The sequence below is a fragment of the Oxyura jamaicensis genome, chromosome 6 (assembly GCF_011077185.1).
Source record: "Oxyura jamaicensis isolate SHBP4307 breed ruddy duck chromosome 6, BPBGC_Ojam_1.0, whole genome shotgun sequence".
NCBI lineage: Eukaryota > Metazoa > Chordata > Aves > Anseriformes > Anatidae > Oxyura > Oxyura jamaicensis.
In genome coordinates, this window is record NC_048898.1 from 26,082,166 (window position 1) to 26,097,499 (window position 15,334).

At 37.9% G+C, this 15,334-nt stretch overlaps 1 long non-coding RNA gene across 1 annotated transcript in view; it reads right to left on the reverse strand.

Moving 5' to 3' along the window:
* LOC118169076 overlaps positions 1 to 15,334 on the reverse strand; it is a 74,065-nt gene that overhangs the window by 7,265 nt on the left and 51,466 nt on the right. Inside the window, exon 2 of the long non-coding RNA XR_004751915.1 lies at positions 1,857 to 2,010. This is a non-coding gene — a long non-coding RNA (uncharacterized LOC118169076). The remainder of the gene's footprint in view (positions 1 to 1,856; positions 2,011 to 15,334) is intronic.

Here is a 15,334-nt window from a genome sequence, read left to right on the forward strand (position 1 = left end):
GCATAATCCCAGATATGCCAGTCTTGTTGGATCTGTAGGAAGCACTGCTAGTGCAAAAGCATCCCCTGTAGTTTAAAGATAGTGTTGGTGCATAGTTTCTCTGTAATAATTGCTGTAGTCAAGTGCTCACCTGCCTCAAGAAATAAGCAAAGAAAATAAGCAGAAAGTGCAGCTTTATGAGGGGAAGTAAGTATTCCAGGGCTTTTTGCCTCTCCTATGGCACACTCAGACACAGTCACAAAGAAAGAATTCTTCAAGAGATGTTGGACAACAAACAAGATCCTTGGGGTGGGAGGACATCTGATCAGTAATTTCTCTGTGGTATAAAATTTGCTTAATAATAAATGCTTTCAGAGCCCCGGAGTTGAAATGAATTATATTTATCATACTCACCCAAATTACTGTACTTGGAAAGAGAACCCTCCTCTAATTTACATGGAGGTCACTTTTCCTGATCAAATTTTAAGCCTACAAAGTCCAATACCAGCTGAAATGATTGGGGATATATAGCATTGTTCCTGTTGCAATGCTCACAGCAATAATAATGATTAAAAAATCAGATATTTAAAATGCTTAAGCAGTCAAATAATCTTATTAGAAGAAAACCCAGGTAGCAAAGAGCAGACAACATAGTCTTTTTCCCATAAAAGTGCTGTCCAGTCCATATTTTACATTTTTTCCTTTCACCCATTGTTCTGCCTTCTCATACACCATATAAATCCATCCAGTGAATTTTCTACCCTCCATAAAACAAGCCCCAGATTTTGGATGGTACAATTGTTTGAAGAGGTGTTTGACATGCATCTCTGTTTTCCATTCCTAAATGTAAATAAACTGTGGTTAGTCCTAGCATATGGTTTTCATTAAGATTTCTCATATGACTGCAAGAGCAAAATTAGGAAAACAAACTTATTATTACCAAAGCAGCTCACTGCCTCTACTTTTAGTGCATGAGGCACTCAAGTACATAAAAACAAAGGTCAATTGCTTTAGATTCAACATGACCTAGTTCTCCTATATTGTTTTATTTTCTTTCCTTTCTTTCTTTCTTTCTTTCTTTTTTTTTTAAAAAGGATCTAATGCAGCTGAAAATAATGTTTATGGCATTCCAAAGCAGATGTGCATGTTACCTGAGTACAGTTCTTAAATTTATGTAAATTTACTGTTGACTTCAGATGGGAGATAGCTGGGCCCAAAGATATCGCAAAAGACGTAATAAACTACCCGTGCTCCCACCTAAGTGATTCCAAAAACTAAAGTTCAGGAATAGAAGCAATGATATTTTTCTGAGGCAGATTCTTGGCTGATATAAATGTTGGCAGGAAGGCCACAAAGATAGTCTTGAAATCTGATGATGCAAGTAGGCAGCAGTTCTCTTGGCAGCTTGGACATCACCTCTATACTGATCACATACTTGCAACCATGTGAGTTCAGCAAGGAGAGACCCAAATGTTTACACAAAGACATGAGGTGCTGAAGTATTTGGTTACCTATTTCTAAAAAGTTTATCGGGACTATCTGCTCCAGTAAATTCTGTACATTTCTGCCCCCACATTCTCCCCAGCCTGTTGCTCTGTTCCTGTGACTTAGACACAGCCCAGATTTCTGTTTAAGTGTCCCTGAGGTGGTGACATTGCCTTTTCCCTTCCTCCATCACCACTCCCTGGACATGACCTAGTTTCCACTGACTTGAGCAAGATTCAGACTGAGCCCTTTGCTCTCTCCTTTTCCTGTTCACTATTGATTCCTGTTTCCTATTGATTCCCATTTATGATCCAGGCTTGACTGTATGTTAATGCTAAACAGCTTTAATTCTATTCACCTACTGGGAACCCAAGTTTTGCTTGTTTACTCACCCACTTGCTTAATGTAGTGTTGCCTTCAGATTGTAACTTCATCCAAGACAGGATACTGTGTACAGCATACAGTAACGAGGGAGCAGTCATAAGGCCCAAAACAGCATCCTGGCCACTCTGTATTTTGTCTCATGTATTTGGGTGATAGTAATTCCTGAGGGGAAAAAATAAAAATAAAAAAAGTTAGTAGAGTCTCATGGTCACAGCTTCACATGTCTCCCTTGTCTCACTCATTAATGTTTTAAGGGGAGACAGGCAGAAAAAAAGAAAACCACCAATCTGAGTTGCAGGTCCCGCACTTCAATAGCTCCTTCTGTCTCTTGTGATTTCCCAGCTTGCTTGGGAAATGATGAGAATGGGACAAGCGATGCCTGCTGGGCATCATAGTTCATTAAAATAAAATTACGGTGAATATAAGTTTCTGAGATCTGTGACAAAATGGCATGCTGGAAATTTTCCTTCAGTCAAGGGACAAAGCTATCCTGGGATTGTCCCCACCTTTCAAGAATACTTGCTGACATTAAATTATAGCTACAGTTTTTCCATCTGTAAAATGTGGTTAATGGTGTTGCTTTCTCTTATTAAGCTCTGAGATCTCTGGGGATGAAATGCACTACATGAGAGCTAGCAGCTTTCCTTGGCTCGTGTGTTGCCCATGTTTCTCTGCTTTCTATACATTTTTTTGCCCTTTGTGTTCTCCATGGAATGAATTCCTCTCTTACAATCATAAGTCTGAATTAGGTCAGAGACCTTCAAACCTTTGGTCTAGCTTTGAGTTATGTTACTTAATGGTGAAACGGAGCTGAGCGTGGACCTGGACAAATGGTTTATTTCACTTATTGAAAAACACAGATATTTCTGTATGGTTTTTGCTAGCAGAGTTGCTGTGAGTTTTACACAGTTAATCTTGGAGCAATGCTGCAAAATGATCACAAGAACTGGCATGACTTTTCAGGAACCTTTCATGTTTAATGGCACACTGTACACAGAGAAAATAACCAGGCCCTGCTCCAGTCCACTTTACATCCCACTGAGGTTACAAGGTTGGCTCATGTGACAACTTGCTTTGGGCTGAGTCATCCGCAGAGCCTGAATTCACAGACTCTGTGACTGTAATTATAATCCTCTGTGACTGGAGCTAAAACCACCAGGTTCATTGCTTAGAGGCAGCAAGAGCCTTATTGAACTTCTCTGCACTTCAGCCAACAGGAAGCAAGAAAAAAACAGTTGGGAGAGCATCATACCAGGTGTAACCCTGGGTAGAAAAAGTCTTCGATAAGGTTTCAATGAATAAGTATCCTTTTCACCCTTCAGCCATCATCAAGAATCAGAGATTCTCCTTAATATGTGCTACTTAACACAGCACCTGATTTCTTGAAAATTAATTCAGCTAAGTCTGCAGCTCATGCAAGTCTCTGTGATGTACCCCTTTAAAACAAGACAAAACAATGCTTTCATTTCAGACAGAGTGAGAGACAGAACAGGGACTAAGGGATCCTGTGATAAGGATGTTATGTCAGCTGAATATTAAAGCAGTCATATAAAACCTGGGTGATATGCTAACAGCTAAGCAAATGTGGGATGAGCTCTGCAAGAATAGGTGAAAACACAGTTATTTACGAACATATTTCTCACAAAGGTCTCAAGATTCGAGATGAAAATGTTCACCATTAAAAGCAGTCATAATGGGTATGAATAAATCAACATCAGGGTGATTTTTTTATTCAAGATTTGGATATTTTTTCAGCCAGAATTTCTCATCCAGGCTTTCTCTTTAGCAAAATCCCCTGGAGTCTGAGAGGGCTCAACTCCTCATGGCCATGTTCTGTTCCACTCCACAACTAAGTCTTGGCTGTTCAGACTTTACCATATTGCACCTTCCAGTAATAAATTCAACCAATGTCTTTAAAAATGACAAATGGGAGCCTATTTTTCTCTCTAACTTGATTCAGTCTGAACATAATTCTGGCATGCAATGAGAAAGGGTTGCTTAGTGTTTACCTGAAAAGGATCTCTCAAGTCAGCACTCTTTTACAGGAACTTAGATATCCCTCTGCTCTGAAATCTCAGATGATTCAAGCACTTTTTATGAGCTGGGAGATGGGAGGATGAAGTCGCTCTCCAGTAAATATTCCCCTGAGTGGGGAGTGATTTTGAAAGCAAACTCATGGAAGCAGCCCAAATCCTTTGTAGTCACAGTCTTCGCATAGTAATACGACCAAGAATTAGTGTTAAAACAACATTACACTAAACTTAATGACTTTGCCTTACTCATCTCTATAGTGGTTAATGAAACATTATGAATGCAAAGCAAATAGTGTGTTCATGCTAGTTCAGGATCACATGGCATCTGAATATGCTGCATGAATTATTCACATGGTTTTTCTTCACCAGTGTCATCCATCTCCCATCATGGAGTGAAACTCCCTTTCTGACTTCAGCAGGCTTCTCTAAAGCTGTTCCTGTTGCACTGAGGAAAGTTTTGTTTCTAGTGTGTCAGATACATATAAGTGAGGTTACCTAGTAAATGAGAAGTGCTAAAATATTAATATTCTCAAGAAACAAGAGAGAGAGAGGAAGAGCCGACAAGGTTCCTCCCCAGAGGGGTGAAGGTCTTCTTTCTCTCTCTCTTTCTCTTTTAAGAACAAAATATCCCAAGAGTGGTGCACTTTTTTTTTTTTTTTTTTTTGGTACCACTGTCCTACCCAGAGCTCCTTAGTACTCTCTATGGAAATTCAGCACAGTGCAGGGGACAGCAGCATAGGAATACATCCTCTCTGTCCAAACAAGAGTCACTATAGGTAGAAGATCAGGGCCCAGCTAGCTGGATAGACTATGCAGAACTGTTCTTGAGGCAGAGCCTGCCTTTCTAGCACAAACCAAATTTCCTCAAAATCAAGGTATGCCTGCTTCCAGCATTAGCATTCATAACAAACCCGGCTTTGAATCAGTGTGAACTTGATGATCTTTGTGGGTCCCTTCCAGCCCAGGATATTCTTGATTCTCCCTAAGCTTTTTCTCCAATCTCAGCTCTTTAAATTACTGAGATAATTATTGTTTGACCTCCATGACTCTTTCTCTATTTTTTGTTTCCAGCCAGAAAATAAAGGGTATTCAATTTTGAGTTAAAAGCCAATATAATCCATTTTTTCAGCATTGACCTGCTGTTTGCCTGTCACCAGGAGGCAAATATTTGCAGTGATTTGGTCGGTACATAGAAAGCAGATTGATAGGGAGTCAATCAACATGCCAAATACTCTGCTATTTGCTTTCATGAAAGGCTAGTGAACATCCCTTTTGTTTGCTTTTATTTTTTTCTCTCCTCTCTCCCTCTCTTTTTTTTTTTTCCCCACCTATTTTTTTCTCCTTTCTGCTTGCCTTGCCTACAGGAGAGCCAACAAATTTGTCAGCAGCATTTCATTTTATTCTCCACTAATCCAATGAAGAAAGTGTCTCTAATTGCTTAAATTTAAAATTTATAGGGTATGCAGCATCATACAGAGGGTCTGAGCCTAACAAAACAGCATGTATAGTGTGTTGCAGCACTGATACCGATCAGAGAAAACCTACAGATAGGAAGCAAGCCAACATAAGAATTGCCTGGAAAGTCCTAGAACATTTTAGGGAAGAAATAAGAACTGTATGTGCTGACAGGTGGAGTGGTGGAGGTCTTACCCTCCTCTCCCCCAACAACTCAGCTGTTCCAAATATCTCTGCATTGAGAGAGGCCTATATCTTTCCCTCTGGACTCTTGGAGCTCAAAGACACTGTAACAATGGCTGTAGGAATAGTAGGTAAAGCTTGAGTGACAAAAAACAAAAACAAACAAACAAACAAACAAAAACAGTAAAGGTTTATGCTCTTGTCCTGTCAGGGGAAGTAACTCACCCTGAAGTAAGCTCTCCTGCAAAATCCAGCAGTGCTCTGCTCCCTTATAACCCCATACTTGGCCAACTTAAAATACTGCTAATTGTGTGCTACTTCCTATGCTTGCCTTATATTGGGTCAGTTATTACAGATGATCCATGATAACACGTCCTTGTGATATCCTTTCTTTTCTTCAGGTCCCTAGAATAGTCACACATCCCACTGTACCTTAAATGAAAGTCTGTGAAATCTCTGTGGGAAAACTCTTACACAATTTGGGTGAATCGTACTCAGGGCTACAACATCCTTCTTTGCCAGGACCACAATTCAGAGAGCATGACAGTGATTCTTGGTGAGTTACTGATGTGGATTTTAATTAAAATCCACAGAGTTGTCTTCTCTGAAACAGTTGGGATATTTTTTGTTGTCACCTTTATGTGGAAAAGAGTTCCCCAGAGAACTGTGTCAGATTCCTAAAAGCACACTGGGTCAACTGAACTGTCCCTGATCCTCAAGGACATGCTGTGCATCCAGGAATGCTTCTAACCTTATGGATTGGTTTGTCCCAGCTATCTCCTAACTTCTGACCAAAGCAAATTGGATGCGTTCACCTGCTCTAGTGTTATCCTACTTTCCTCAAGATAACCCATGACTTCTTTCAGAGAAATCTTAAAACAGGTCCTCAAGTCCTTCCACAGAGTGCGGTCACCGCTATCATGGGCAGACAACCTGTGCTGGTTATAAACTGGAACCTGTTCCAAGAAAAGAGACTCAGCAATCATGGATGCACTGCCTAAATGCATATTTTGTTGAAGAAGTTTATTATTATTATTTTCTCTGCAACCTTTAGAGAAGGATTCAAAACTAGGACCAAGGCACAAAGAGCAAGGCATTCAGCAGTTCTGACTAGCTTCCTGCTGCATCTCTAGTTCTGAGGATGTTTCAGTGCAGTTCAAAATACAAAGATTTAGCAAATGGACTTGGAAGAAGGGAAAATAATCTGCCCTACTGATCCTGCTTTCCCCTAGACTATACAGTTGTTGCATTATTCCTTATTACTGTATCAAGCTTCAAAATAGAGCCAGAGTCCAGTAAGCAGCATGCAATTATCTACTCCAGGTGTTCCCATTCCTGCCCTTTCTCAACTATTATTCTCTCTCGCTGTAGGCAGCAGAAAGAGACTTTTTTATTAGCTCACATTCAGCTGCTTGATTGATAGCTATACAATAGTGAAACAGCTCTTTGCAACCATTCTATTTTGATGAAGGAAGCTGCTTTAATTGTCATAGTTAATCTTTGTCAAATGTTCATACATCACGGAGAAACCTAAGGTTACACACTAGCTGTTACTGCAGGATTAATGAATGGCATGTCCTGTTTACACAAAACTGATGCTTAGTTAAATGACTAAGAAGAAAATCTTGGCTAATAACTTGGCTATTAACTGGACTGAAGGTGAGGGAGTCAAAATTGCAGGCACCCAGGATCTGTATTAGGAGACTGGTTATTTTTAGACAAGAATTTTTTTACTGCTTTGGTTAAGTTATGATCAAAGATGCTGTTCCCAACCACTTTAATAAAGATATATAATAGTGATGGTGCTTTTATACTTTCTCAATGAGTGATTAATATATTGAACAGGGTGTTAAGTGTAAGTAGGTTAATTTCCCAGATTTATCGCAGACATTTTATATAACAGAGCACAATTCAATATTCTTTGAAGTCAAGAGGACATTTTCCATCAAATTCACTGTTGATGAGATAAAATCTGAAATCTTCAGATTCGACTTCTAATTCTCCTCTTTTACTTACACTGATGGTGAGAGAGGCAGGCAGAAATAAAGAAAGAAAACAGGCTATCAATGCTTACTTGAATGTGTGTAATTAAGATAAATGAACAAAAGATGAATATTTTTCCAATAGTCCGCAGGTAAGTATTTGGATAGAATGGAAATAAAATATCTTTGCAATTATTTAGATTAAATATTCTCTTTTGGTTTGGGCCAGGATAGCAGGTACCAGTCCTGTATGACTGACCTAATACAGCCTGTATTATGGAGAACTGGGTGAAGCTCATACTTCTAAAACTTGACTGCTTGTAAAATGGCACTAACTGGAAGGATACATGAAGGAGTACATGCAAAAAGCATGGGTCTTAATGTAGCTAATGTATTTGCTTCTATATATTAAAACCCTGATTTATATATTATTATATATATATAAGTTTCTATATATTAAAATCCTAATTCATCAATTACTTAAGCAAAATCGTTCTTTTGTGATAAAAGTTTTAGGTCAATGACATTAAGATTCATAAGCAGAAATTTAGACAGAAAGAATAAGAAATATAACTTCCTGAGGTGTTTTTGCATGGAACAGTCAAATCTGAAACGAAGCAACCTTAAAAAACAGCGCTTCAGTGAAGAGCAAAACCAAATCCCTCAGCCACGGGCCAGAATTGACAACTGAATTCAGCGAACAAAAGGCCCATTGGAACATAACCTGAAGGGCTTCACCTCTGAAAAGTCAGGATTCTATCAGAAAAACAAAGCCAGGCTTAAAATGTCTAATGATATTTTTTCTGTATTGACAACTACACCTATAGCAGTACATGACATATAGAGTATCTATATTGGTGTACATCTTGTATCCTAAAAATAAAAGGGGGTGATTCTTTGTAGCTAGGAGCACATTGAGTGTTCCTGGGGGCCTTCAGACAGGTGCAAATGTGGCTTGAAGAGGGTGGTCTTGCAGCTCATTAAAGCCAGCGTTCAAGGTGAGAATTGAATCTGGGCTTTTTGATGTCTCTGGAAGAAGAGCAAGAGTTTCAGGGATGTACAGAAAAGGGGCAGCCTGAATTAATTTGGAGGACCAGTTTGTAAAGGCTGGAAATATGTTGGAACCTCAAGCCCATCTGTGAATATTCCCCAAATGAGGAAGAAGTATTTAATCTGATTCTATACCTGTATTTCACAGACTGCATCCATCTCCCATTATCTTTCTCTTTCTAATGTTTCAGAGTGAAGTGACAAGTTAGAAGATCCTGGAACTCTTAAGGTTCTGAGTTTGGAAGCTGAGGGTTTATCACAGTGGGCCCCCAAAAATAGCAGAAAGGAGATGGATAATCTTGTGGCAAAGTTCCCCAAACACTAACACCCACTTGTGAGATGGATTGATTAGCATTTATTAGTATGTCTTGCAGTCCGCTTGCATGCTCTTGATCCAAATACTAGTCTAGAGGCCTCTTATCAGTAAATTATTTCTTTATTCACAAAAAAATATTTAGACTATGCTAGTATTAATTTATATCATTCAGTCACCTGGTAAATGTGTTTTGTTTGTTTGTTTTTGCATTTCTGTAGCAGATTAAAGTTTAATTACTTCACACCCATTCAAAACATGGGGAATCTCATCCAAAGGCAATTTAGACATCATCATAACTGTTGTTCAATTACATCTTCCTCTCCAGTGATGTATTAGTGTCCTAATGCATCAGTCCTCTGAAATTCTAATCAGTGGTTCTCATCCAAGAAAAAATACTTAAGCATTTGCTTAACTTAAGTCTGTGAATACTCCTGGCATATGTCCTAAAATGCGGCTGAAATAAAAGCTGAGTATTCAGTGGCTAAAAGATGTTGTCCTATTTAATGACTGTTACTTAAGCAAGAACAGACATCAAATTCATTCTAATGTGTTTAAAAAAAAAAAAAAAAGTAGAAATAATTAATTCCTTTAATGCAATCAATAACAATATTAATCCTAGGGGGAAAAACATTTGGCAGGGGAAAAGATGCATTATGTAAGTCCACTGCAGCTTATGAATAAATGTTCACTTTGGTATTACATAATTATCTATCAGCTCCTCAAAGCCATCTTAAGGCACATCAGACATTTGAGAAAAGCTGGGGGGAGCTAGCAGGGTTTTGGTGGAGGTTAGGTGTGAGAGAAGAGGGATTAGGAAGCTTTTCTTTGTCCTAGAAGAGATCTTTGTCTCTTTCTCTCCATCTCTGTGTTTGAAGCAGCAAAATCTGCCAGCACAGGCAAAATTATTGCATCGTTTTCCTGCTGTCTTGAGTTCATTCTGGTAGCTCATCATTTTTGGAAAGGAATCTACAGGATGCTCTGCCTGCACATGCAATTTATACAGATTATGACTAAACTGATATATTGCAGTGAAATATCAAGAGCTAACAAATGACATGAAGTCATGTAACCAACATGATTTTGTACTTGACTAGCTTAGCAAGGTGTTAAATTTTGTATGAGACATGCTTCTACTGGTTGTGAAAATCAGCTGCCAAACTTGTGTGCTGTGATGGTGAGAGTGTCAGCAGGTTTTTAGTAAGGAGAAAGGCAGAGGTTAAAACCAAAGACATTTCTTTTCACCAGCTCTGTTCTGTAAAAATTCACTTCTTGATTTTCAGTGCTCTTATTGCCTCCAAATCACACACACACAGAAAATAAATAAATAAATAGTCTTTGCTAATCTAAAGGCCTGGAAATCTACATTTGCCAGCATAAACTAGTAAATATATACCTGACACAAATTGGCAGAGCTCTTTAAAAAGGGCTCATTAAAATGAGACTGTTTCAAGTCACCTGGCTGGGTTTTGCTGACATTTGGCAAGTCCAATGTTTGAAACCAGTTGTTTTAATCAGAGAATATTTTGCTGAATAATGGTATGATTTGTCTCTTTAACCTTACATGTCTCTGTTGCAGTGGCACTGACTATTAGCTTTCATCTTGGAAGTAAAAGAACATTCCTATTACACTTATTCCTCCCTACATCCAAACAAACAAAAGAGTATCCATAGAGGAGAATAAAATTGCATTAATTTCCTTTAAAAGAGTTTGCTTCCTCTCCTTTACCAGCTAAAATGCTAGTGCCATATCTGTAAAGGCAATCAGGGTCAATGGAAGCAAAAAAAAAAAAAAAAAAAAAAAAAGACAGTTTGGTATAATTTCTTGCACTCTCTTCGTACTACTAAATATCAATCTTTCCACAAAAGACAGCAATCAGCTTGAAAACCACCACATTAAATGCTCAGAAGAAAAAGACAAAAAAAAAGACTTTGGTTATTTATTTAGTATTTCATAAACAGGAAGTCATTGGAGGAGAGCAAACATCACTGTCTTATTCCACCTGTTAGCCATTCACCATGAGTAAGAGTACCTTCCTTCAGCATCTCACGGGGAGAGGTGAAGCTCACTAGTGAGAGCAGTATATGAAAACCTACACAATGCCAATGCTGTTTTTCAGCTGTTCTGACTCAAGCAAACTCCTGGAAATACAGAGGGGTTCTCAGAAATAACTGGAGCAACAGTGACAAGTGCCTTAAACACAGGCTTTCAAAAATAATCCTCACTTTGATACGTGTGAAAATCTGTATCTCCTCCTCTCTTTCCCCAGTTGTTTCTCCAGTTACTGTCATAGTTGTTATCACAGGGAGTCAGAAAAAACAAAACAAAACAAACAAAAAAAAGACACACACAACAAACCACCAATACTCACATACCCCAGTTAATGCAACATTGCCTTGATTTTGAATATCTCAGTTTGCACACAGAGAATATGCCAAAACTCCCTCAGAAAACATCTGTTTTTCTCTTCCTCCATGTTATATCAATAAAGAGGTGAAGGATGGGAACATAACACCACCTCTTAAATATGATTATCAGGTCCAGGCAGCAGGATTGAAAAAGATGCGTTCTGTGTGTGGGTGGGGGAAATTTCACACCACTGATAAGAATTGCCCATACTGGCAGCTGGGGCTTTGTATATACGCTGTTCCTCTTAAACCTTACCTGTAACAAACATCTACTCATCTGACTGAAAAATGAAAAAGAATAAAATCGATTAGGATACTCACTACTGCTATTGTACTAACAAACTGTGACATGGATTTGAAACATTTGATATATTTGTAATACACAAGGTAGAGTTAATTAGCAGATTCATATGTTAAGAAGCCAGAGTGTGTGGTGTGATCAGCCAGTCTATCCCCTGTACAGCAAAGTGTAAAAGATCTGAATTAATTTCTGTTTGAACTAGAACAACTTCATCATTGCATATCAAGCTCAGTTGTAGTTTACTTACAACACACATCTCCCCATTTTCCATACATAAGAAAGTTCTGATTTCATAGTAATTAATAAACTGATGACAGATTAAATCTGCAAAGGGACTCACTCTTTTAAATCAACTCAATAACAAATATACTACAAGACTTTCAATTTCTTTTTCAAGCTTCTATTGTATGATTTGGGGAAAAAATTGGAAAACTAAGCCATAACTTAATTACTTATGAAACTATTAATTTAACTTCACCACAAAAAACCTGATCATCCTGAAGGATTCAATGATAAAGAATTTGTGCTTTAGAACCAGGCAGTGTAGGACATTCATCAAAAATGAAAGGTATGATTAAATCACCTTTCTTGGACTCTTTTTTTTTTTTTCTCTCTTTTCAAAGAGCACAGTTGTGCATTTCTAAAACATGAGAGCTGCACAGCCTGACTACTCGCACAGTACATCATTTGACCTCTTTCCTGGCTTTCTTTCTATTAATGCCCCACAATAAAAGACACTTTCCAAAAACATCACTGAGTACATTGGAATAAGTTATTCCTAGATGCAGGCTTTTACAGCACCTTTTATATAGGATAAAATTTTACATTGCAGAAGTAGGAATTGCACCAATGTCTTTGAGTCTAGGGAGAAAAAATATTATTAAATGTATATAAGTTCACTCCTGAAAAGCTGCTGAAGAATTGCTACCAGCTATCTATTAAATCCTCAGAGAAAGCTGAAGCAACAATGGTAATTAATTAAAACACCCCCTCTGTAGATGACATGTTTTCCACATTAATTACAGGAGTAGAAACTTCAGGCTGTCTGTGAGGGCCCTTCCTGCTTCTAAGAAAAGAAGAAAGAAATCAGTATATCAGCGATATCCTTTATTTATTTATTTAGTGTGTGTGAGAGAGAGCTATTTATCAGCATAATCTATTTCTTAGAAAGGCTGCAATGATTCATATGAAAGAACCATCTACCACAGTGCCCTTTATAAATCATCCTTATAAAACACAAGTCAAGTGACCCTATGGTTTCACTATTTGAAAAGAGTTTAAACAGATTGGCTTTGTATGGCAACGAACGAGAAAGATAATACCCCTGTTCTCCTAGTTATTCATTTTCATTTCTCTGTAGAATCTCAGATTTCCCTGAACCCCATCCTTTCATGTAGTCAGGGAATTCAGAACGGCTCATTCTTCAATTATTGCCTAAATCTTAAATTATTCTTAACACTGCACGATATCAAATAATCCTAATAGGGTTTGCACTTATCCAAAATTCACCTCTTCGTATTTCATACCCCCACAGCAGTCCATCGTGCTGCACCTCTCACTCTTAGGAGGCAAGAAACACAATAACCTGTTAATTTCAAGCAGAAATTATTTGAATAAGGACAGGCAGAAAAAGGACAGAGAGAACAGGAAAAAAAATGAGGACAAAAAGCTTTAGTAATTGATTGATACAAAGGAATGAATAAGTGCAGTTTTTGTTTTAAAGCTAGCCCAGGTGTCAAAAAAAGAATTGCACTGTAGTTTATAACTCTATGTGCAATGATGAACGAATACAGCAGATGCTGTCTGTGTGATTGTAGCATACACATTCACTTTGTCTACCTTTTTAGCACAAGCACAGCACATCTCTGTGTTTTGAATTGGTCAGGGCTCCCTTGAACCTTATATATTAAATTTTGAAAACTCACAGATGACAGGCAGTAAACCTCTGGCAGCAACTCTCTCCCAAAGACAGCTTGATTGAAAATGATAAAAAATAAAAGTTCTTTGAAACTGTGCTTTGATTGAAACTTGTCTTTAAATATCATAGACATTTTCATTAAAAATCAATTAAATCTCTGCATGGTGGAAAGTGTTTTTTTTTTTTTTTTTAATTTCAAATATTACTTGGTCTGTTCTTGATTTTATGAAAGTCTAGGCAAAAATAAGAGAAAAATATTCAAAGCAACCACAGAAACTATGTTTATAGTATATTTTAAAGGAGAAGAAATATTGTACAACCAACTTTATGAATCACCTTATTATCCAGCATCAAAACACCACCGAATATAAGTGATATTTCCACCATATCTGGAAGTCTAGCCAACAAGCTGCATGTACCACTGCTTCTCTTCATACTTGTCTAATTTGAAACCAGTATCACCTGAACAGACCAATGTGTCAAGAACATACATTCATCTTATAGAGCACCTTTATAATCTTTACGATCTTTATAATAAGATCAGAATTTGGTGGTTTTGAATCACAAATTATGAAACACTTGCAGGAAAAAGCCTGGTTCATAAAAGGAGGTGATCTCCAAACTGATTATAACCTATGGTTTTGGTTTTCTCACCTTCTGAGGAGAGTTAAGATTCCAGTCTTCTACCACCACTCCAAGAAATCATTACATAGGATCTTGATCCAAAATTCATCAACAATGTGTAGTTGTCTGACCTAGTCGGAAGGTTTCTCCAGAAAGACATCTCTGGAGAACGGAAAATATGTTTCTAACATCCAACATATATTTGTGTCCAGCTTTTTCCCACTCATCACTTCCCACACACTCATCCCATGTTAAGATTTTTCTCTTAGCTCTTTCTTTTCCTTCATATTCATTTTAATCTCTAAAGCACTTATCTGGCAGTACCCACCTAACTCTCCTCAGTCTCCACTTTGGCTCAACTAAATAAGCCAAACTTTTATAGTTTTTTTTTTTTTTGAGATAGAGTCTGTTTTCCTCTTACTTCTAGAAACAGCTATCTGAGCCTGTTTTACCCTGAATGCATCTTTCTGAAACCAGCTGGCTGGGTTGCATGTTGCATCACATTTGAAGTTTTAACAACATCTGGGCAAGGCAGAGGTGTCAGAGAAGTATTCTCTCAAAACTAGTTTTGGGAAGCTATCTAATCATAATATCCTCCATTCAGCCTCTGTAGGGAAGTTTCTGTCACAGAAAACAACTTGGGCACCAATTGACACCACCTGTGGCCATCTTGTCTTTTAGCTACTACCAGTTTTTCTCTTTTTGGCATAGCCAGCAATAACACGGGGAAGTGGGGGGAATGTTGATGGTGCCATTTCATGTATGCATGCATGAATGTATGATGGACAAAGGCTCTGTTTCTTAAGGAGGGTTATTTATTATACTCAATGAACATTAAGAAAAATTTCTGGAACATTATACAGCTCCAGGCATACACCTGACATTCACTGCCTTCCACAGGCTGCCTTACCTGTTTAATGAAAACAAGCAACCAAGCAAACAAAGAAACAACAAAAAGAACAAAACAAAACCCCACCAATCTGTCTGCACTTGAAATGTGGTTATTTAATCTAACTTACTTGGGTGGCTGGCACAGAGTCTGAATATTGCAGATGGATGAATATCAATCATTCACAATTGTATCATTCTGTACCTTTGGGAATTGGTGTGATGAAGATGTTTATTAGAGATCCAGGCTGTCATGAAAGATTGGACTCTGCCATCTACTGCAAGCATTTACTTGAAATTTACTTGATTTCCCACCTATTAGGAAAAAAA